At 39.9% G+C, this 21978-nt stretch overlaps 1 protein-coding gene and 1 non-coding gene across 30 annotated transcripts in view; one reads left to right on the forward strand and one right to left on the reverse strand.

Annotated features, from left to right (window-relative positions):
* Positions 1-21978, reverse strand: part of NRCAM (neuronal cell adhesion molecule) — a 327295-nt gene that overhangs the window by 136159 nt on the left and 169158 nt on the right. The gene's annotated exons all lie outside the window — the stretch shown is intronic.
* On the forward strand, positions 8962-9033 carry TRNAC-ACA. Its single transcript has one exon. It is a non-coding gene; the product is annotated as a tRNA-Cys (tRNA).

Raw genomic sequence — 21978 nt, forward strand, 5'->3', positions numbered from 1 at the left:
GCTGACTACATGAAGGCCATAAACAGCTGGAGCCTGTGGATTGATAATGCTGACCCCTGTGAATCGCTCTGTTACCTGCCCATGTTAGGTGATAACATTTTATGGCTGGACAGTCTCTGTAGATACCAGACACCAGGTTCCAACTGCGTACATTTACACATGCATGCAGACACATACATTTCCCACGTGTAAATGTCCAATCACTTGGCGTGATCTCTGAATCAACTAAGCATGTGTCCAGCCCACCATGCCTGCAATTGTGACACCACGTAAGCCAGTTGTTAAACTGCACTGATTGCAGAATTGTACTTGAGCTGATCAGGCACCCTGCAATGCCCACTCCTAACCTCCCTTTTTAAACCCCTTCTCTGAAAGCCACTGAGGAATTTGGGGTTTTTGAGCACAAGCTGCCCATTCTCCTTGCTTGGCCCCATGCTGGACGCCTTCCAATAACTGCTGTATTTCCTTCACCATAATTCAGTGTCAGGAGATTGGCTTTGCTGCATGTCTGGCAAGTTCGGTTTGGTAACAGGAATAGCACCTGTAGTGAATTGGGCTGGGACTTGCCTGAGACAAAAGCTATCTAGGACTTAGGACGGTTACAGGACATAACCTTCTGTTTGAAATAAAAATGCAGAATTTAAAAAAAAATGCAGAATTACCACTGGGAATATTGGAATAGTACAATTAAAGAAATCTGGCTTTCCATTTAAAATTATACATATACTGCCAACAACGAACAGAAAAAGTACAGATCCTCTGCCTCTCAGTGCAGTTATTTAGGTACCTGACAGATGTTTGTAAGGTCTTTGTCTGACTTATCTTTGTTTCTCCTCTTAGGACTAGCAGTATCAGTCAGGGCAAGCACAGAGCAGGCACTCAAGAAATGACTGCTGAATTAAACTGCATCAACAGCTAAGTCACAGGGAATTCCTCACTAACAGGGATTTTGACCTGTTGTAGTAAAATTCTTCTAACTCAGTGGTTCTCTAAGTGTCGTCTCCAGACCGCCAGCATTGGCTGGGATCTGGTTAGAAAAGCAAGTTCTCGTGACTAACCCACAGCCTCACTGAGCCAGAAACTCTGAAGGTGGCAAGAATCGGTATAGCAATAAACCCTTGGTGATGTTGCTACACACTAAAGTTTGAGAACCACTGTAATTTAAACTAAACTAAAAATGGTATTCCAGAGCTCCTTCTTTCCTGAAAGGAAGCCCAGGAAGAGGAAGAGATGCATTTACCACATGGGGGCAAATCTATGGTGTTAATAAACATAAGGACTTCCCTAATGGCTCAGCAGGTAAAGAACCCAGTTGTGATGCAGGAGACACAAGAGACGTGGGTTGAATTCCTGGCTCAGGAAGATCCCCTGGAGAAGGAAAAGGCAACTCACTCCAGTATTCCTGTCTGAGAAATCCCACGGACAGAGAAGCTTGGTGAGTACAATTGATGCGGTCACAAAGAGTCAGACATGACTGAGCACACAGTACAGTAAACATAAACTTGGAAGGTTCTTGGTAACAGGTAAGCTTGTACATTAACCTTGTCAAATTTTGAAGACTCCATTTCATCCCAAAGTCTCAGAGGTCAACATTCAAAGGTCACTTGAGCCACAAACCACCAAACTTCTCTGTCCTAAGTAAAAATACTACCACTTTGCTTAACTCACTCTTCTTCAGCTTTCTGTCAGCACAGCACCTTTCCTATCTGATCCCAAAGCTGAAAACCATCTCTCTCAAACATTTAAAAAGAAATCCATTATGTCCTTAAAAAGTCGAATCAGCAACCATCAGTGCAGGACAGAGCAGGTCAACGGAAGAGAACAAAGCAGGCATTTCGACTCTTTGTGATGACAACTGTCTAAACATTTCTGATGGATTCCGTGTGGTAATGTTTTCCGGAATGGCATCTTCCAGAAGTTAAACAATAAAGAATTAAAGTCAAAACTTGAACAACACTAATCAAAGAAAATGAACTGTAATCGTTTTGAGGAAGCTGAATTGCATCAACATTCGAGTATCCATTATTCCTTTCATCATTTCAGCATTGTACACTATCATTATCTATTCTTTCAGGGTTCTGAAAAGGCTTTAGAATCTGCTGATTGTCAGTCACTAGCTACCGGATGCCACAAAGCTCTGCAACACTACTGGACCATGGCAAATGTAAAAAAGATAGTTAACTACTGCAAATAGCACTTCTGTTGCCAGATAAATGGCATTACAAAGCTGGACTTATTGCGCACATCTGGGCACTTTCTGAAAGCAATCTGTACATGAGCATGAACAAAACCGCCTGGGATTAGCCACATTTCCAACGGATCCACAGAGAAAACTGGCAGATTCAGGATCAAGTTGCTCAGCTGTTGGCAGATGAAATACACACGATCAAAAGAAAAGAGCTGTGTTTCTGGGCAACCCCCTCTTCCATATACCTCTAATCTAACACCAAATTAATTGGTATACATGAGTGTTTTGAGTTAAACCTGCCATGGAAATATTTTATTATCTCCTACATTTACTTTGGATAAATATTATTTAATTTGACTCCCTTCTCAGTAATTAAAATTGCAGTATCTCAAGGAAAATAAAATTAGTTTCATTATACAAATTATTTTTGAATTAAATATAGCCAGATAGCAAGCAAATGCTCAGAAGTCATAAGCCTGATGATACATAATTAGAAAATCAGAAATTAATACAATTTAATGATTGGCATAACAATGTAGAGAAAGATAAGCTGATTTCAGATAGTTTATTTCTCAAATGTGTCTTTCTTGATAGTTAAACATGGGTCACAAAGACTGGTTAGTGACAGTATCAATAGTGTTTTGGTTAAAAAAAATTTTTAAGATTTTATTTTTTACAGCAGTTTTAGGTTCAAAACAAAATTGACAGGAAAGTACAGAGATTTCCCATGTATTCTCTGCCCTCACACACATATAGCCTCCCCTGTTATCAACACCCACCCACCCCCAAAGATGATACATTTGTTACCTGTGATGTACCTGCATTAATACATCATAGTCGTTCAACTTCCATAATTTATCTTAGGGCTCATTCCTGGTGTTGTACCTTCTATAAGTTTGGATAAATGTATAATGCCATGTATCCATTATAATATAAAGAGGAAGTATTTTCACTGCCCTAAAAAAAAACCTCTGTGCTCTGTTTATTCACCTCTTCTGTACAATCCCGACCCCGGGCAACCACAGACCTTTTACTGTCTCCGTAGTTCTGCTTTTTCCAGAATCCTTGAAATCATAATATGTAGCCTTTTCTGATTGGCTTCTTTCACTTAGTAATATGCATTTAAGTTTTCTTCATATCTTTTCATGATTTTGTAACTCATTTCTTTTTTGCCCTGAACCATGCTATTGACTGGATGTACCACAGTTTATTTATCCATTCACCTACTGAAGAATATCTTAGTTGCTTCCAAGTTTTAGCAATTATGAATAAAGATTCTATAAACATCTGTGTGCAGGTCTTCATGCGGACAGAAGTTTACAACTCCTTTGGGTAAATACCAAGGAGCACAAATGCTGGATCATATAGTAAGAGTATGTTTTAGTTTTGTAAGAAACCACCAAACTGTCCTCCAAAGTGGCTGTACCATTTTGCATTCCCACCAGCAATGTATGAGTTCCTGTTGTTCCACAACCTCATGAGCATTGGATGCTCTCAGTTTTCCAGAGTCTGGCCATTCTGATAGTTGTGTAGTGGTATGTTATTTCTCTAGATGGGTTTTTTTGGTTTCTTTTTTTCAACTGAGGTATAAGTGAAATACATTATATTAGTTTCAGGTGTACAACATAATGATTCAGCCTATAAGTGTGTGTGTGTGTGTGTGTGTGTATATATATTGCAAATCAGTGTCGCAATAAGTCTAGTTAACATCTGTGATCATCAATAGTTACAGGTTTTTTTTTTCTTGTAACAAAAACCTTTACAATCTCTTAGCATTTTTCAGACATGCAATACAGTATTAATAACTATAGTTGCCATGTTTTACCTAACATTCCCATGACTTATCTTTAACTGGAATTTTGTACCTTTGACTCCCTTCACCTATTTCACTTACCCTCTACCCCAACTTCTAGCAACCAATCTGTTCTCTGTATTTATGAGCTTTTAAAATTTTAGTTACTTTTTAAGATTCTACATGGGCGATCATACAGCATTTGTTTTTCTCTGTCTCATCATGGTATTTAGCATAATACACTCAAGGTTTGTCTATGTTGTTGCAAATTTTCATTCTTTTTTATGGCTGAATAATATTCCTCTGTGTGTGTGTGTGTGTGTGTGTGTACTATAGTGGTCCAGTTTTCCCAATATCATTTGTTGAAGAGACTGTCATTTCCCCATGTATCTTTTTGGCTCCTTTGTTGTAAATTAATTGACCATACATGCATGGATTTATTTCTGGGCTCTCTGTTCTGTTCCATTGATCCATACCATACTGATTGATTCCTATAGCTTCATATTTTAAAAATAGGAAGTGTGATGCCTCCAGCTTTGTTCTTCTTTCTTGAGATTGCTTTGTCTATTTGGGGTATATGGTCCATGCAATTATTTTGTTTTAATTGGCATTTTCCTGATGACAAGATGTGAAGCATCTTTTCATGTTTGTCATCAGCATATCTTCTTCAATGTACCACCAGTTTTTAAATGTATTTGTTATATATGTATCTATTTATTTGGTATAAATGAGGACAATAATCAAAGTTCCTTTTGACCTTGCATGAAACTAATGCATCATTACACATTTTTAAAGAGGAAAGGAGGGGGTGGGAGGAAGTGAAGAGACACAACTTTTCACCCCATAAGAGGAACTGAAACCTGATTATACTCTTAAACTAAAAATATTTTTTAAAAGTATCTGAATTGTAAATGGCTATAATTTTCTGAAAGATCCATTTAGTCCTGTAAAAAGAAGATGACTGGAATCAGGACATCTTTGTTCCAAACTAATGGTCTCAAACTAAAATGCTTAAGGGGGCCAAGTAGCTAAAGAGTGAATCTGCCCAGCAAAGGAATAGAGACTCAGGCCCTGCTTTCTGGGCAGCTGAGAGCCTACTATTACCAACTCCAGCAGCTGTTGTCAGGGAAATACATACCCAGTATTGCCGGACCACCTGATTTTTTTTTAAAGGCAGAAATACAATTTTTTATATAAAAGTCAACTGTTTTAAAAGTGGCAGTAACTCATTTAAAAGTGCTGTTTAGTTCTGTGTAGCCCCAAGAATCTGGGGCTAAAGATGGTATCCAAGGCCGCATGCTGTCTATACCCTGAGCTGCTACCAAGTACCTATGGGTCTTCTTTGCACTGGTTCCTTACCTGAAAAACACATGTCCAAGTTTTTCTTGGCACCAGATGCCTATTCTGGTCGTTTTATACAATACTTTTTTTTTTTTTTTTGTGAAGAAACAGTTTAGGAACTTTAGTTCTCAGTAAGTTAGAATATTAAAATAATAACATCCGAAAGAACAATCTTAAAATGCTGACGCAGTTTGAGTCTTGGAAAACTGATCAATTCATGAGAGTGATTTATTTACAGAAATGTGTGCTGTTAAATATGACACATTCACTTCAGTGAACAATCACCAAATAATTAGGGACGTGAAAGAAGTTTCCATTTTTCAAGAGACAGTACTTTCTAGTGGTTAAGAAAATATTAATGCACTGGAACCAGCCTCATCTGGGTTAAAAGCTGAGTCCCCCATTTACTGTGACCTACACAAGGTCCTATAGGTCTATATGCCATTGTTACTCATCTGTAAAAAAGGGCACCACAGTTCCTACCTCGTAGGGTTATTATGAAGTTTAAGTGAGTTAGTGTAGTGCTTAGAACAGTATCTGACACAGAGAAAGCATCTGACACAAGAAAATTAGCTGTTGTTGATATTACCGGTATAAAACACATTAATAGCTAAATCCATTAACCTCCTACTTGACTTAGCATTTTACTCTAATATCTTGAAGAAATTTAACCCAATCTTCATCCCGTCAAGGCTAAAATCAATGGACTACCTAAACAACTCCACTGGCAACTTGTAAGTGAGGCCCTAACATGCCACAATTCACAGAAATCTAACAGAGGTCAATACAGGCACCGCAGGTCAATGCAGTGGAACAGGGGCCATTCGAAATCAAAGGGTGTGAACGCCTCATCCTTGGTTTCCACCCCCTTGTGATTAATTACAGCCGGACTGTCTCCACCGGCCAGCTGTATCCTAGCTCACAGGCCTGACCCCAACCGAGGACTACAACAGCCTAATGAAAACTGTGCTTCTAATTGTCCAGCGGGTGATCCCGGCTTGGCTAAGAAAGGCTCTTTTCACTCCCCTCCTTTCTGATTAACTAGATGGCTTTATAAATCCCCTTAATAAGTTCATTTGTGTAACCCAAGGCTTGCTGCCCTTCCTTCCTGCTGCTAAGAGGGCTCAGCTGCTTATCTTTGGATGTGACCCATCAAAGAGAATTGCTGAATTTTTTTAATCTGCTAAATTGACAAGTACCACTGATCTCACATCTCTCCCAATTTAGTAATTGTTCAGTATCATAAAGGAAATCTACATGCAGGCAGCAAATTGACAGACTGGTATAAATCTTTTCCAGTTTATAAAAATGTCCTTAATGATTACCTCATAAACAGTGAATTTGATAACTAACAGGTCTGTGTAAGGTACCTAATATTCACAGAGATCTTGATCATTTCTAAGTGGTTTCCATATGTATCATCTCGTTTAGCGCCCCCAGCAACGCGGTGAGGTAGTACTATTATTATCCTCATTTTACAAGCAAAAAATCTGAGGCACAGAGAGGTGCAAGATATTGAACCTGTATCTTACACAAGATCACATGACCACTGAGTGTTAGAGATGGGCTTGATTTCAGGTCTCCTGCTATTAAATCAAGTGGTGTTTCCATTATAACAAGCACGCTAATGATCCATCGGCTGTCTTTCAGCCCCACACCTGTCCCATTACACTTTGTCCTGCTCCGTCTCTGCAAACTGTATTTCCATGCTCCTTGACCAACTGTCTTTCCATGGGGTTTTCCTTACTGGTGGTATTTGTGGGCAATACCGAAGCATAATAGAGACAGAAGATTACTTCTTCTGATTCAGAACGAGGCAGCTGATGGCAGCTGCTGAAGCAGCAGCAGGACTGGAACAATTCTGGACTCCAGCAGCCTGGGAAGGCCCAGGGCTTTCTTATGGGTTCCAACTCTGGGAGAGAGAACACTTCTTGAGTAGAACCAATGTCAAGTGTCTCAACCCACCTGCAGCAGCAAGATCAAGTTCATGGGCACCAGCCCAGGCAGGTTAGCTACTTCTGACCTTAGGAATCACCTCTGCTTGCTTTTTGCCCCTTCAACACCACCCCGCCACCCCTGTCTCTCTCTCTCTCCTCGCTCCCTCTTTTTGGAGCTCCAGCCCTTCTAATACATTCCCTTGTTTGCAGTATCTAAAGTGGCTTCCTGTACTTTGCTCCTCTTAGACAAGTATATCTGCTAGGCGGTGACACCTTGGGAGAGGGATAAAATGCAGAAGGCATGGCCCCCACCATGAAGAAACCCACCATCTCTCTGGGTAACAGAACTAATATGTTTAAACCAAGAGTAAACAGGACAAAAGCAATACAGTCAAGGGTTCACACAAATGGCATTCAGACCCTTTGTGCGATGGGAAAGCTCTTGGGTATTTCAGCTCTAACTTGATTTGCTGGGCAAGGAATAGAAGGTGTACTTGTGTCTATCGTTCAGCTCGCAGTCAGCCTGCTCTCAGCTGGTCCAGAAGCAGCCCCGCATGCAGCCCACCCTTCGGTCCTTCCGAATCACTTCCTCCTTTCTGTACTTCCTGCCCTGAAGCCATCCCTGGTGCCAAGTGGTTTGCCCCATTCTTGTTCAGTTTCCTGTTCATTAACTTCTGGCTCATTAGAACATTAGCATCCCTGAAATCCACATTTGCATCATCATACAGAAGCAACTTTTTGTCTATAGCGAACAAGGGCCACAATCACTACCCGTACATAATTTGGGACAGAACTAGTCTTTACGACAGAGGCTGAGAGTGGAAGCAAAGTGATTCAGTGATGGCTAGACTTTCACAGTTTTCATCCTCTATTAAATCTACTAATTTCATTTTTCTCTCCCCTAAAATTGAAGAATTCTATATCAATTGGGACCGAGGTGTTCTTTTTTTCAATTGAAGTATAGTTAATTTATAACATTGTGTTAGTTTCAAGTATACAGTAAAGTGATTCAGTTATATACACACACACACACACACACACACACACACACACTTATACATATATATACAGATATATATATTTTTTTCAGTAGTCATGTATAGATGTGAGTGTTGGGACATAAAAAAGCCAAAGTGTTGGACCATTCTTAGCACCAAAGAATTGATGCTTTTGAATTGTGGTGTTAGAGAAGACTCATGAGAGTCCCTTGGACTGCAAGGAGATCAAACCAGTCAATACTAAAGAAAATCAACCTTGAATATTCATTGGAAGGACTAATGATGAAGCTGAAGCTCTAATACTTTGGCCACCTGATGCAAAGAGCAGACTCATTGAGGAGACCCCGATGCTGGAAAAGATTGAAAGTGAAAGGAGAAGAGGGCAGCAGAGGATGAGATGGTTGGATGGCATCATGAACTCAGTGGACATGAACTTGAGCAAGCTCTGGGAGATAGCGAAGGACTGGGAAGCCTGGAGTGCTGCAGTCCATGGGGTTGCAAAGAGTCCGACACGACTTAGTGACTGAACAACAACAAAAATATATACATATATATTTTTTCAGATTCTTTCCCATTATAAATTATTACAAAATATTGAGCAGCATCCCCTGTTGTATACATTATGTCCTTGTTGTTTACCTGTCTTCTATACAGTAGTGTGTATACACTGATCCCAAATTCCTAATTTGAGACTGAGTTTAGACTTCCCTGGTGGCTCAGATGGTAAAGTGTCTGCCTACAATGCAGGAGACCCAGGTTCAATCCCTGGGTCGGGAAGATCTCCTGGAGAAGGAAATGGCAACCCACTCCAGTATTATTGCTTGGAAAATCCCATGGACTGAGGAGCCTGGTAGGTTAGTCGATGGGGTTGCAGAGTCAGACACACTGAGTGACTTCACTTTCACTTTTAGTTTATCTTTAGAACAACAACTACTCTCTACTGAGGGCTTACTCTGTACCTGGTGAAAGTGAAAATGAAAGTCGCTCAGTCGTATCCAACTCTTTGTGACCCCATGGACTAAACAGTCCATGGAATTCTCCAGACTGGAGTACTGGAGTGGGTAGCCTTTTCCATCTCCAGGGGATCTTCCCAACCCAGGGATCAAACCCTGGTCTCCCGCATTGCAGGTGGATTCTTCACCAGCTGAGCCACAAGGGAAGCCCCGTGAAGCCCTCCTAAACTGAATGTTTACCCATTTTGCAAATGAGGAAAGTGAGGCCTACTGCAGTTAATTGCTTCTGCGTTTTCCTTACTTATTACTGACGAAGTCAGGACTCAGTGTCTGACCTGGCTATCTGACTCCTGAGTCTGTGCACTTCAAGATAACCTTAGACTGTCTGTTTCCATGGATGGAGAACAGCATTGTGACAACCACCCTAGTGCCTCTGTCGTTGGCATCCTGCGCCAGGGGCCAGCATCATAGGACAGAGCCTCTTTCGGGCTCAGAGGAGAGGCTTGCAGGCGGGGCTCCAGAGCAGCTCAGCTCTTCTCTGCCATGTGCCCTGGAATTCTGCACACGACTTTGCTTGAACAGGGCTCCTCTAAGCCTGCTTGCTGAAGGAGTGCAGGGAGCTAGCTCAGTCTTTGTAGAGGTAGTTTGCAAGAAGCAACATTACTTCCATTTCACTGGGTTACTGGTAGAAATGAGCACTTCTGCCTGATGTTCTCTGGCACACTTCAAGGCCTTTAGAAGGAGGGTAGAAACAAGACAACGACTCAGGGAATCATGGGTTTTCAAACAATGGGCCTCCTTTTATCCCTATAACCTATGCAGTAGGCTGGGCCAGCCACATACATTTTAAGTAAAGACCCTCGGTCCTCAAAGAAATTTTTATCCCTATAACCAGTGGATGAGGCTGGCGTTCTGTAAAGCCTCAAGGCTGGGAAAGTTTCTCTCTTGTACCTTCAGCTGTGTCCCTTTTCTTACAAAGGCGCTAACTTTTCTCTCTCCCCTCAGGTATCTGGTATCCTGGTATCTTTCCCACTCATGCGTCCGATACTTGATTGAAGCAGTAGCAGCTCAGCAAATACAGCAGTGAGTTAAGGAAACCAAACTCTAGCAGGAGAAGTTTAGGTATTAGCCGGTAGGCTGGGGAATGTTTTTAAGAGAGAAGGGGATTATGGGAGACTCGTAGCATCCTGAAACCACTCCATCAATCCTGCATCTAGGGTAAGCCCTCAGGGTGATGAAGATTTTTTATTGTATTGACAGGAAACACACTGGCTTCAACATTTGTACCACAAAAGCCAGAACCAGCGATTGGGAGACAGTTAGGAACACTGCTCTGATTCTTATAGTGGATTTTACAACTAGCAAATTAAATGAATTATTGAAAAAAAAAAACCCTGTAAAAATAAACAACGATAATCCCTCTCCCCAAGTAATCTGTTTCCCTCTACCATTAGAGGAACTGCTGTGACTTTGGCATGATTCTTATTATTATTTATATCTCAAGCAATGCTTTATTTTAATCCAAAAGAGAACACTAGGCAAAAAAACTGAATCTCTTTGAGCACAAGGGTCTTTACTTAAAATATATGTGGCTGGGCTAGTGAAGAGCCTCCTCTGTGTCCCTGCCAGGCATTAGTCACAAGCCAAATAAATGCCCAATCAGTTTTTGTAAACTTATGATTCGCTTTCATCCCAACAAAGCCCATGTTTGTCACTAGGATTCCTGCTTCTCCGGCTACTGGTTAAAGATCAGTGACATACTTCAAAGATTTGGGGAACAGCGTCTATTCTTTGCAAAGAACATTTGTTCTCTCAAAAACAAATGCTAGATTTGTTCATCTGTTCCAAAAAATGAGAGGAACATTTCTTTTGATTGTTTTCCAACTCCACCTCCGCATTTAACAATGGAAAGCCACAATACCCTTAGGTCGCGTGAGCAGAGAATGTGTGAGTCAAGTTCTAAACCATGATATAGAGGAACTCTGGGAAATTGGAAAAGTGAAGTGAAATTTATTCAGCTAATGACATAATTGGGCAAAGGGCCGATCTTCACATTTTTATAAGTCTACATTCATGAATTCATTCACTGAGCAAATTAAGAACCTACTACATGCCTGGCAGTATTTTGGTGCAGTGGCACTAGTGGTAAAGAACCTACCTGTCAATGTAGGAGACATAGGAGATGTGGCTTCGATCCTGAGGAGGGCACAGAAACCCCCTCCAGTATTCTTGTCTGGAGAATCTCATGGATGAGGAACCTGGCGGGCTACAGTCTAGGGTGTTGCAAAGAGTAGGACAATATGGAGTGATACATATAAATATATATACACACATTTATTATATATATTATATATATATATATATATATATATATATATATATATATATATATATATTCTTTTTCAGATCCTTTTCCTTTATTTAGCCTACCAGGCTTCTCTGTCCATGGAATTTTCCAGGCAAAAATACTCCAGAGTAGGTTGCTATTCCTTTCTTCAGGGGATCTTCCCGACTTAGGCTTGATCCTGGGTCTCCCACATTGCAGACAGACTGTTCACTGTCTGAGCCACCAGGGAAGCCTCTATCTGTTATTACAAAATATTAAGTACAGTTTCCTGTGCTATATTCTAGGTCCTTGGTGGTTATCTATTTTATATATAGTAGTGTGTATATATCCACACTACCCACAGGACTGGAAAAAGTCTGTTTTAATTCCAATCCCAAAGAAAGGCAATCCCAAACTGCTGCACAATTGCACTCATCTCACATGCTAGCAAAGGAATGCCCAAAATTCTCCAAGCCAGGCTTCAACAGTATGTGCACTGTGAACTTCCAGATGTTCAAGCTGGATTTAGAAAAGGCAGAGGAACCAGAGATCAAATTGCCAACATCTGCTGGATCATCAAAAAAGCAAGAGAGTTCCAGAAAAACACCTACTTCTGCTTTATTGACTATACCAAAGCCTTTGACTTGGCTTTGGATCACAACAAACTGTGAAAAATTCTTAAAGAGATGGGAATACCAGACCATCTGACCTGCCTCCTAAGAAATCTGTATACAGGTCAAGAAGCAACAGTTAGAACTGGACATGGAACAATAGACTGGATCCAAATCCAGAAAGGAGTATGTCAAGGCTATATATTGTCACCCAGCTTATTTAAGTTATGTGCAGAGTACATCATGAGAAATGCTGGGCTGGATGGAGCACAAGCTGGAATCAAGATTTCTTGGAGAAATATCAATAACCTCAGATATGCAGATGATACCACCCTTATGGCAGAAAGTGAAGAAGAACTAAAGAGTCTCTTGATGAAAGTGAAAGAGAAGAGTGAAAAAGCTGGCTTAAAACTCAACATTCAGAAAACTAAGATCATGGCCTCTGTTCCCGTCACTTCATGGCAAATAGCTGGAGAAACAGTGGAAACAGTGACAGACTTTATTTTTGGGGGCTTCAAAATCACTACAGATGGTGACTACAGCCATGAAATTAAAAGACACTTGCTCCTTGGAAGAAAAGCTATGACCAACCTAGACAGCATATTAAAAAGCAGAGACATTACTTTGCCAACAAAGGTCCGTCTAGTCAAAACTATAGTTTTTCCAATAGTCATGCATGGATATGAGAGTTGGACTATAAATAAAGCTGAGTACCAGAAAATTGATGCTTTTGAACTGTGGTGTTGGAGAAGACTCTTGAGAGTCCCTTGGACTGCAAGGAGATCCAACCAGCCATCCTAAAGGAAATCAGTCCTGAATATTCATTGGAAGGACTGATGCTGAAACTGAAACTCCAGTACTTTGGCCACCTGATGGGAAGAACTGACTCATTGGAAAAGACCCTGATTCTGGGAAAGATTGAAGGCAGGAGGAAAAGGGGATGACAGAGGATGAGATGGATGGCATCACCGACTCTGTGGGACATGAGTTTGAGTAAACTCTGGGAGTTGGTGATGGACAGGGAAGCCTGGCATGCTGCATTCCATGGGGTCTTAAAGAGTCGGACACGACTGAACAGAACTGAACTGAGTGTGTATGTATTAGCCCTAAACTTGCCATACGTTATTACTATTGGTTTTATTTAAACAAAAGTTTGTGTATTTATCATTATCATTCTGTAAAAGTATCAGTGAGATAACTACAGTTTAAGTGGGTGGGAGGTTTACGAGTGGGTAGTTTTACTGGATGTTGATTGCAGGATTAGTGGGACAGGATCCCTCTGGCCAAAAAAAGGTAACTTCCCTATGCAAGGAATTCTACTACAATAATCTAATGATAAGGTTTAACTGTTCCTTCTTTCAGATTTTCAAGCTATTTTCCAAATCCTTCTATTAAAATGCAAACACAGGGTTAGGATGGTAAGGGAGCAGGGAAAAGAGGGGAAGTCACATCTAAAGCAGTGGCCAGGTCACCTCTGAGAAGCAGTAGAGCTGGGTGCCTTCACAATCCTCTGTGAATAAAACATGGCTTTTTGGGTTCCTGTGGAAGAGCTCTGGGAGGGAAGAGGCTGGATGAGGGGTGGCGATGACAAGGTACAGACAACAAGCCTTCATTATGACTATTTCTGTTAATGTTGACAAATGTCATACCTGTGACGAAACCACACTGACACTAAAGTTACAAGAACTTCTTTTTAGATATAATCAGCCTCACAAAAGACAGCAACACCACCTTGAAGCAGGCAAGCTCCCCTAACATATTAGACTGTTTAGCCTAGAATGTAGCACCCACATATTCTATCCAACATGTGTGAACATGGGCTGGATATTTAGCACAGCAGGTGCAGTGTAACAACCTTGATAGCATTTAGATTTATTATTTGATAGAATGGGCAGCAGGGTAATAGCTTTGACCTCCCTATGAGGCCTTGTCTTGTACACAAAGCACAGTGACCAGAACTCCCAAGGCCAAGGGCGTCCCTTCTTAACTAATCAAGCGTGCGGGTGGGTACCTCTTTTGTCTAAGCAGAGGCGTGGTGGTAAAGCACACGGGCTCTGGAATTAGACTCAACTGGTTTTTGAATCCTTATTCTACCATTTAACTAGCTGTGTGTCCATGGGTGATGATGAGGATAATACCAGGTCACTGAGAGGATGATAAGAGATAAAACATGTAAAGTGCTTAGAACATGTCTAGCACTGAGTAAGCTTCATAAAAGGTTACTATTATTAATGGTAGGACATAATGGTTTTTAAAATAGGTATCAATGTGCTGTGCTGTGCCTAGTCACTCAATAGAATCCGACTCTTTGCAACCCCATGGACTATAGCCCACCAGGCTCCTCTGTCCAAGGGATTCTCCAAGCAAGAATACTGGAGTGGGTTGTCATGCTCTCCTCCAGGGAATCTTCCCAACCCAGCTTTCCTGCAATGCAGGTGGATTTTTTACCATCTGAGCTGCCAGGGAAGCCCAAAAACACTGGAGTGGGTAGCCTATCCCTTCTCCAGGGGAACTTCCCGACCCAGGAATCAAACCAGTGTCTCCTGCATTGCAGGCAACTGAGCTTCTAGGGAAGCCCTTCGGTCTCACTGGGAATATTCAATTCCACTGCTAAGATATTACTGTCTACATACAAATTAAATCCTTTCCAAAACATTTTTTATAAGCATGAACAGGAAGAAAAGAAATGAAGGAGGGAAGGAAGGAAGAAACTTGATATAAAAAATTCTGCTGAGGGCATATTTTGATTATTCTCAGTTGTTTTTATAACACTATGTTAATTTTACCTTGTTAAATATTGAAGAAGGGCCATCACCATTGGGAAGACATTAAAATATATTATATGAAATTAAACTAATTTGTCTTTGTGGAATACAAGCATAGAGGATCCTAGATGCTATTTTTATAATAAACACCTATTTTACATAAAGGCCCTCATGTCATACATATATGCCAATAAAACCCAGAAATAAAGAACAAATACAGCCTTGGGTAAGATGAGACCCTTGGAGAGAATAGCTTGGTTCCATGTTGTGCTAAACAAGGAGCAGAGCAGTACTGAAACAGGACTTGGTGAAAGGGGCAGTTCAGAGAACCACAAGTGTCTTCCCTGGCTGAGGCATGCAGGCATCATAAAGCGACCAGGCAAAATTTTGCATCAGATCTAGTTTTACAACCTAGAATTTCTTCACTTTCTAATTTATTGTAAGTTTGACACTATGGTGCTGATTTTGTGGCACTGAATGGTTTTATGAATCAACAGTAGCTCCATTATGAAAAAGAATGCTCTTAAATTCACATACTTTTGAGCAAAATGTAATACTATTAACTCAGTAACAGAAAATCTTTTTAAAAAGTAAATTTTGAAAATAAATAAACAAAAAGTAAATTTTGTTTTACTTTACACTGTATTCAGGAAACAAAATTTTACCTATATTGAATGCCTATTTCTATAGAATGAGGTTTCAAAGGCTCATAAATTCTCATTAAAAATAATTATTGAGATGAAATAATGCCATTTGCAAGCAACATGAATGGACCTAGAGATTAACATTCTAAGTGAGGTCTGTCATACAGAGAAAGACAAATACTATATGATATCTCTTATATGTGGAATCTAAAATACGACACAAATGAACTTATCTATAAAACAGAAACAGACTCATGGGCACAGAAAACAGTCTTCTGGCTGCCAAGGGGGAGGAGAGAGAGGGAGGAGTGGATTTGGAGTTTGGGGTCAGCAGATTCAGACTATTAAACATAGAATGGATAAACAACAAGGTCCTACTGTAGATTACCCATATAAACATATATGGATATGTTTATATTTATAGCATATACGTAGTTTATAAATATAGCACAGGGAACTTATATTTGGTATACTGTGATAAACCATATGGAAAAGAATATGAAGAATAATGTATTATATGTATAATGGAATCACTTTGCTATATAGCAGATATTAACACATCACTGTAAATCAATTATACTTCAATAAAATAAAATTTTAAAACATTAATCTTAAAAAATAATCTTTAAAAAAGAAAACTGCATAATGCTCCCTATATTCTATACATAAAGGTAAACACATAATTACAATGAAGAAGCATACAAGGCACAGCTATGTATGCCAAGAAAAGAAAGGATAATTTTGATAAGAAAATTAATTTAAATTGTAAATGAACTATCTAACATCATTGGCACAGAATTCTATATAATTTGAACAATTCAAAGAGAGTGCTATTGTATATCCTAACAAACATTTCCCATTCCTTTCATCAGGAAGAAAATTACTGACAGATGATAAAGGTAATTTCATTGCAGATGCCAAAGGATATTACATGCCAGCTAGATTCAAAACAATGCAAGTAAGATAAGGAAAAAAAAGAGGGTTTTTTCTTTCCATAGACAACATTTATAGAAATTAAATTAAGTGTTAGATAGTTATCCAGAAAATTGATTCCATGGCCCACATGTATGACCAATATGACTTCCAAGACAATAGGAACAAGAGAAGAACTGGTCCCAGGCACCTGGGGGTCATTAGCAACAAAAGACTGGACTGGTTGAGCTACAGAAGGAAGCAAGAAGGGTGACGCCATGGCATGAACATACGACCACTTAATAGCCCATCCCATGTTTTTGGGATAAATGAAAAGAGTACCAAGTCAGGTTTGGGATTTTTTTTCTGCGTAAACTATACATAAGAAGTACAAGAGAAATTAGACAATTTTTCTATTTTTTAAAAACTACAGTTCTTTTTGATTGATTGAAAAGAAGATGGATGGAGAGTGGGATGAGTTTTGATTAAGAAACACCTAGGAGTTCAAAAGAAAAATGTATGAACATATATTATGATTTGGGCATTTAAAATTATGTTTTGGGGCATTAATTATGCCAGAATGTGTCCATAAGTACATGTGAATTCCCTCTGTAGCCAATGCATCACATTAGGACAGTATTTCTGAAACTTGTGATTCATCTTAACACATGCCCCAGGGTTACATTGCCTTTCATCTAGAAATCAGAAAGAACTATTAAAATGGAAATATTTCATGTAAATACCATCTCAATCATTTGGCATGTGTCTAAGTGGTCACCCTTTACAAACAGCAACCACAGGACAAAACAAAACATAACAAAACAAAAAAACACCATGAACATAACAACAATGGGAACAAAACCATGGAACTCTTTCCTCTGACAGTGGACTCAAATCTGTATGCTCAGTAATAACGACATATTATCCCATGTTACTGCTTCAGAACTGTTTCCAGTGACCCTGGGGAATGCCATGCACAGTTTTCCTCCATTTTTGCCCTTGGCAAAATTTTCTTTGTCCAGATCAGTCTTTGAGAAAGTCATTTCAGTCTGAGTTGTGTACATTTTAGGTCTGTGGGTTAATAGGAGTTTTTGACCTTTTGGTTTCTACGGCCAGTTCATCTCTTGGAAGCGATTAATGGTGTTAATTCTCCTCACATGTGGCCCATGGGCAACTACCCAGTTCCTTCTTCAAAAAAAAAATAGTGTACTCGTCTGAGGACAGCCTGGGAAGATCAGGTCACACTGCTGCCGGCCCTCTGAGGCCCAGGGCTGTGCCGCACCTAGGGCAGAGATGGCTCAATTAAGACTGTCTTCATGGAATCTTGGAACAAAAGCTCCACTACATTTAATCCAAACCATGAAAAGCAAGGGGCTGCCATTCTCCAGCATCTGCTGTTCTCCACTCACCAGCCCACAGCCTCTCTCCTCATTTAGGGATCTCAGTTCTCATGCATCCACCACAGAGACTTTCCTAATGGCTTTCCTCACCTTCAATTTGCTTTCATTAAATTTTCCTAAAGTTCCAACACCAAATTAACCTTCTTGAAACAATGTGGTTACACTTCACTTCTCACTCATGAACTTAACGGATTCATAACTGAACATAATTCAAACTCAGTACAGTATATTCACCATCAGACATATTTCATTGCAATATAATCACAATGGAATCATCTATCTTCCTTTCAAAAGCAGCTCATCTGTGTTTTCTATTCTGATTAGTAGCACTGCCATCACCCAGTCACTAAGTCAGAGGTCAGGACTTGCTTTTCCTCATTATTCATTCCTTTGTTGGGCTGCTGCTGCTGCTGCTGCTAAGTCGCTTCAGTCGTGTCTGACTCTGTGCGACCCCATAGACAGCAGCCCACCAGGTTCTGCCATCCCTGGGATTCTCCAGGCAAGAACATTGGAGTAGGTTGCCATTTCCTTCTCCAGTGCATGAAAGTGAAAAGTGAAAGTGAAGTCGCTCAGTCGTGTCCGACTCTTTGCGACCCCATGGACTGCAGCCTACCAGGCTCCTCTGTCCATGGGACTCTCCAGGCAAGAGTACTGGAGTGGGGTGCCGTTGCCTTCTCCCGTTGTTGGGCAGGTCCACTCAAATATACCATAATCTGTCTCCTCTGCTAGGACCCTGGGTCAGGCTCTCTAGCTTCTTCTCACTTCTCACTCTTACTAGTTTCCAGCTTTCAACATCACCTGGCTATTCTATATACAGTTGACTGGATACTTATTGTAAAGTGAAGTCGCTCAGTCATGTCCGACTCTTTGTGACCCCATGCACTGTAACCTACCAGGCTCCTCTGTCCATGGGATTTTCCAGACAAGAGTACTGGAGTGGGTTGCCATTTCCTTCTTCAGGGGATCTTCGCGACCCAGCGATTGAACCCAGGTCTCCCGCATTGCAGGCAGACGCTTTACCGTCTGAGGCACCAGGGAAGCCACTTATTGTACACTAAGATCTAAACATGTGACTCCCTTACTCCAAATCCTTAAGTGGAATCCCACTCCTGGCTACCACTGGCCTTCATGGCACCTCCAACTTCCCCACCTTCAACCAAACCAAGCATTCCAAATGTACCCACCACCAGGCTTCTAGTGGTATCTACTCTCCTTGGAATGTCCTTCTCCACATCTGCCTAGAAGACATCTAATCAACTTTGATGTTCCTTTTCAAGGATTTTCCTGATGCCATCATGCAGAGTTTTCACATTTGCCTTTACATCACCCCATACCTTTATATGTATATATACACTCACGTAAAGATATATGTGTATATCTTATTTTTACCCTTTTGGGACTGATCACACTATATTACAATAATTGTGCTATATACCTGTTATGTATAGTATAGCTTGCCTGCTACTCTGAGCATGTCTGAAACACAGCAGCTCATGGGCGAATGAATAAATATTTATCCATTCATAAAAAAAAACAAAGGGACAAATAGCTCTCCAAAGCCACTTTCAACCACATCTTAGGTCTACTTGCTGCGTTAAATTGGTTAACTTATTTTGTCCTTTGGCTGTGCAAATGCCAAGCTTATCTCCCTTCCCCCTGAAGATTGCCATTTCCCCCACTGTAATGTCTACCATTTTCAATGTAGTGTTTCTGAACTAGTTTCAGAATCATTCTTCTTCCAATGATCAGTTCAAGTTCAGAGCAGCCATAAACCTTAGTCAGCCTCCAAGTATATAAAGGTCACCACTCCTTTGAATTCCCAGGACACTTTTAGCCTATTTCACACATTTAGCAGTCAGTAATGCTCCTCCATGATTTCTTTACACATGCATACCTAGTACATACATGTCTATGTGATTGGTTGATTTATACGTATGTCACTGAAGACTATGAGCCATGGAAGGGCCAGAGTCACATCTTACAATCAGTCAGTTCAGTTGCTCAGCCGTGTCTGACTCTTTGCGACAATACAGTCTACATTTTCAGAACTCACAACTCCCTTTACATAAGAAATGATCAATAATCTTTAATAACAAAGATGGTTATCCTACAGGCACTAAACATAGGTCTCAAAAGTTAGTATTTCATTTGTATTAATGAAACCCAAATAACTTCAGAATAAACTTCATTGGTGAAATATTGGTGAAATTCTAGGCTCAAGTATGGGTGGCAGTCTCATGAGTCATTCAGTGGTGATTCTACACTACTTGTGCAAAGTTGTGTTTGACTATCAGTTGAGGGAAATATGTTGTGTAAAGTTTTCCTATTGCTTCCCCTTTATAACAAAGATCTTTCCATGTTTCTTCTGTGTGTATTGAATCAAGTCACCTACATTTCACTAATAAAAATAATTTGGACAGAATCAGCAAGTCCATTGCAAGACAGACTGTTGAATTCTACTTCTTCATTGAACTTCAGGGTTGTTCTACAGATGAAAAATCCTAGCGTCCAAAGGTTTTTTATTTGTTTGTTTTTCAGAAAAGTGAAAATTTTATTTGCCATTGAAGCTGCTCCAGGTAGCCAACAACTACCAGCAATACATGGGGAGACCCAGAGAGAAAATCTGGGGTGAAGTTCTCTCTAGGGCTGACTTCTGGTTTTGGCATATAACAAGAATTCATACAACTTTACAAATATTTACGGAGCATGAACTCAGTACCCAGGATGGTGCCAGAGGCTAAGATGTGTTTATTTTTTCCTACTCCTCTAGGTAAGAAAGTTTCCTATTATTTTGCACAATAAATCAACTTGAAGACTTTTCTTATATTAAAGAAAGCATATCTATAGTTGAATTCTCTCCAAGAGCGGAATATTACATAATGAAGAAATACAGGACACTTAGAACTTAGACCAATACGTTTTCCAGGTCATTTGAAGAATTTGAATATGGTAGTTCTGTCCAGCTGTATTTGTCAAATTCTTTCTATTTCTCAGATTTCTTTGCCCCAGGGAACAAGAAACTACATTAATGCCATGTTCTCTATGCTTACTGACAAAAAAATAAGTAAGAATTTGCAGGATCCGTTTTCTCTGTGCCCCCTCCCCATGCGGATTGTTCTTTGCCTTCCACCCTCCCCTTTCATAACCTGTTTCTGTGGCCTTTTCTTCACTGGGCTAACAGCTTCTGTCAGCAAGGCTTTTATTCAGTACAGTATCAAAAGCTTTGCAGAAAAACGGATTAATCATGTTCGCCGCTTCTCTTTGTTTACCCCTTCAATTCTTTTAGGATTCAAGCTAACCAGGAAAATGCATGTCTAATCACAAATGTCAACTCTCTCTTAGGCGGTTATTTTGGTGCATTTCTCTTTTAAACATATCATATCATTAGAGATTCTCTGAAAATCAAATTAGATGAGTTTCCCCAAATATGTCTTCCATATCAAATATGCATTACAATGATTTAAATGCATATTTCTGTGTACCTCAAGTTCCAAGGGAGTAGCTTATGTGTGTCTGCCAAGGAAATAATTCAATATTTTACTTTTCTCCCCCACAAGTATTCCTTGTGAGACACACATAACACTAAGTATTATGTATGATTTTTTTAAAGTAATTTTAAGTAATCATAAATTGGGGGTTTAGATATCATTCATCAAATAACAGAAGTCATGTATTCTATGAACAGTCCAAAGTAGATCTTTCAATGGTCTTGTCACTGCTAAGTCTTCTACATGGAATAAGGAATCTTTACTCAAGTCCTGTTCTTAAAAATATAAGAATGTCATTCTTCACCCTTAATTTCATGCCAAATGTTAAATAGAATTTTGGTGATTCCACTATCTCTTTATGTAATAGTTCCATACATGAATTCTCTAATATATTAAAGTTCCTTCTTCTTCAAAGTGAACTTTTCACTTTTTTAAGAAAAAGAAAATTATGTTTTCTGAATAGCCTTGTTGGTCTCCTGTTAAAATGTTATAGTTGGAGCCTCAAGACACAGCAGCAACTCCATTAAACCACCACCACTGAATCACTTCTCTGATGTTCAGACCTTTCCTCATTCGTTTTGAACATGGCTTTCTCGCCATTTCTGCCATCTTCCTGAAAATTC

The sequence above is a fragment of the Cervus elaphus genome, chromosome 18, assembly GCF_910594005.1.
Source record: "Cervus elaphus chromosome 18, mCerEla1.1, whole genome shotgun sequence".
NCBI classification, from domain to species: domain Eukaryota; kingdom Metazoa; phylum Chordata; class Mammalia; order Artiodactyla; family Cervidae; genus Cervus; species Cervus elaphus.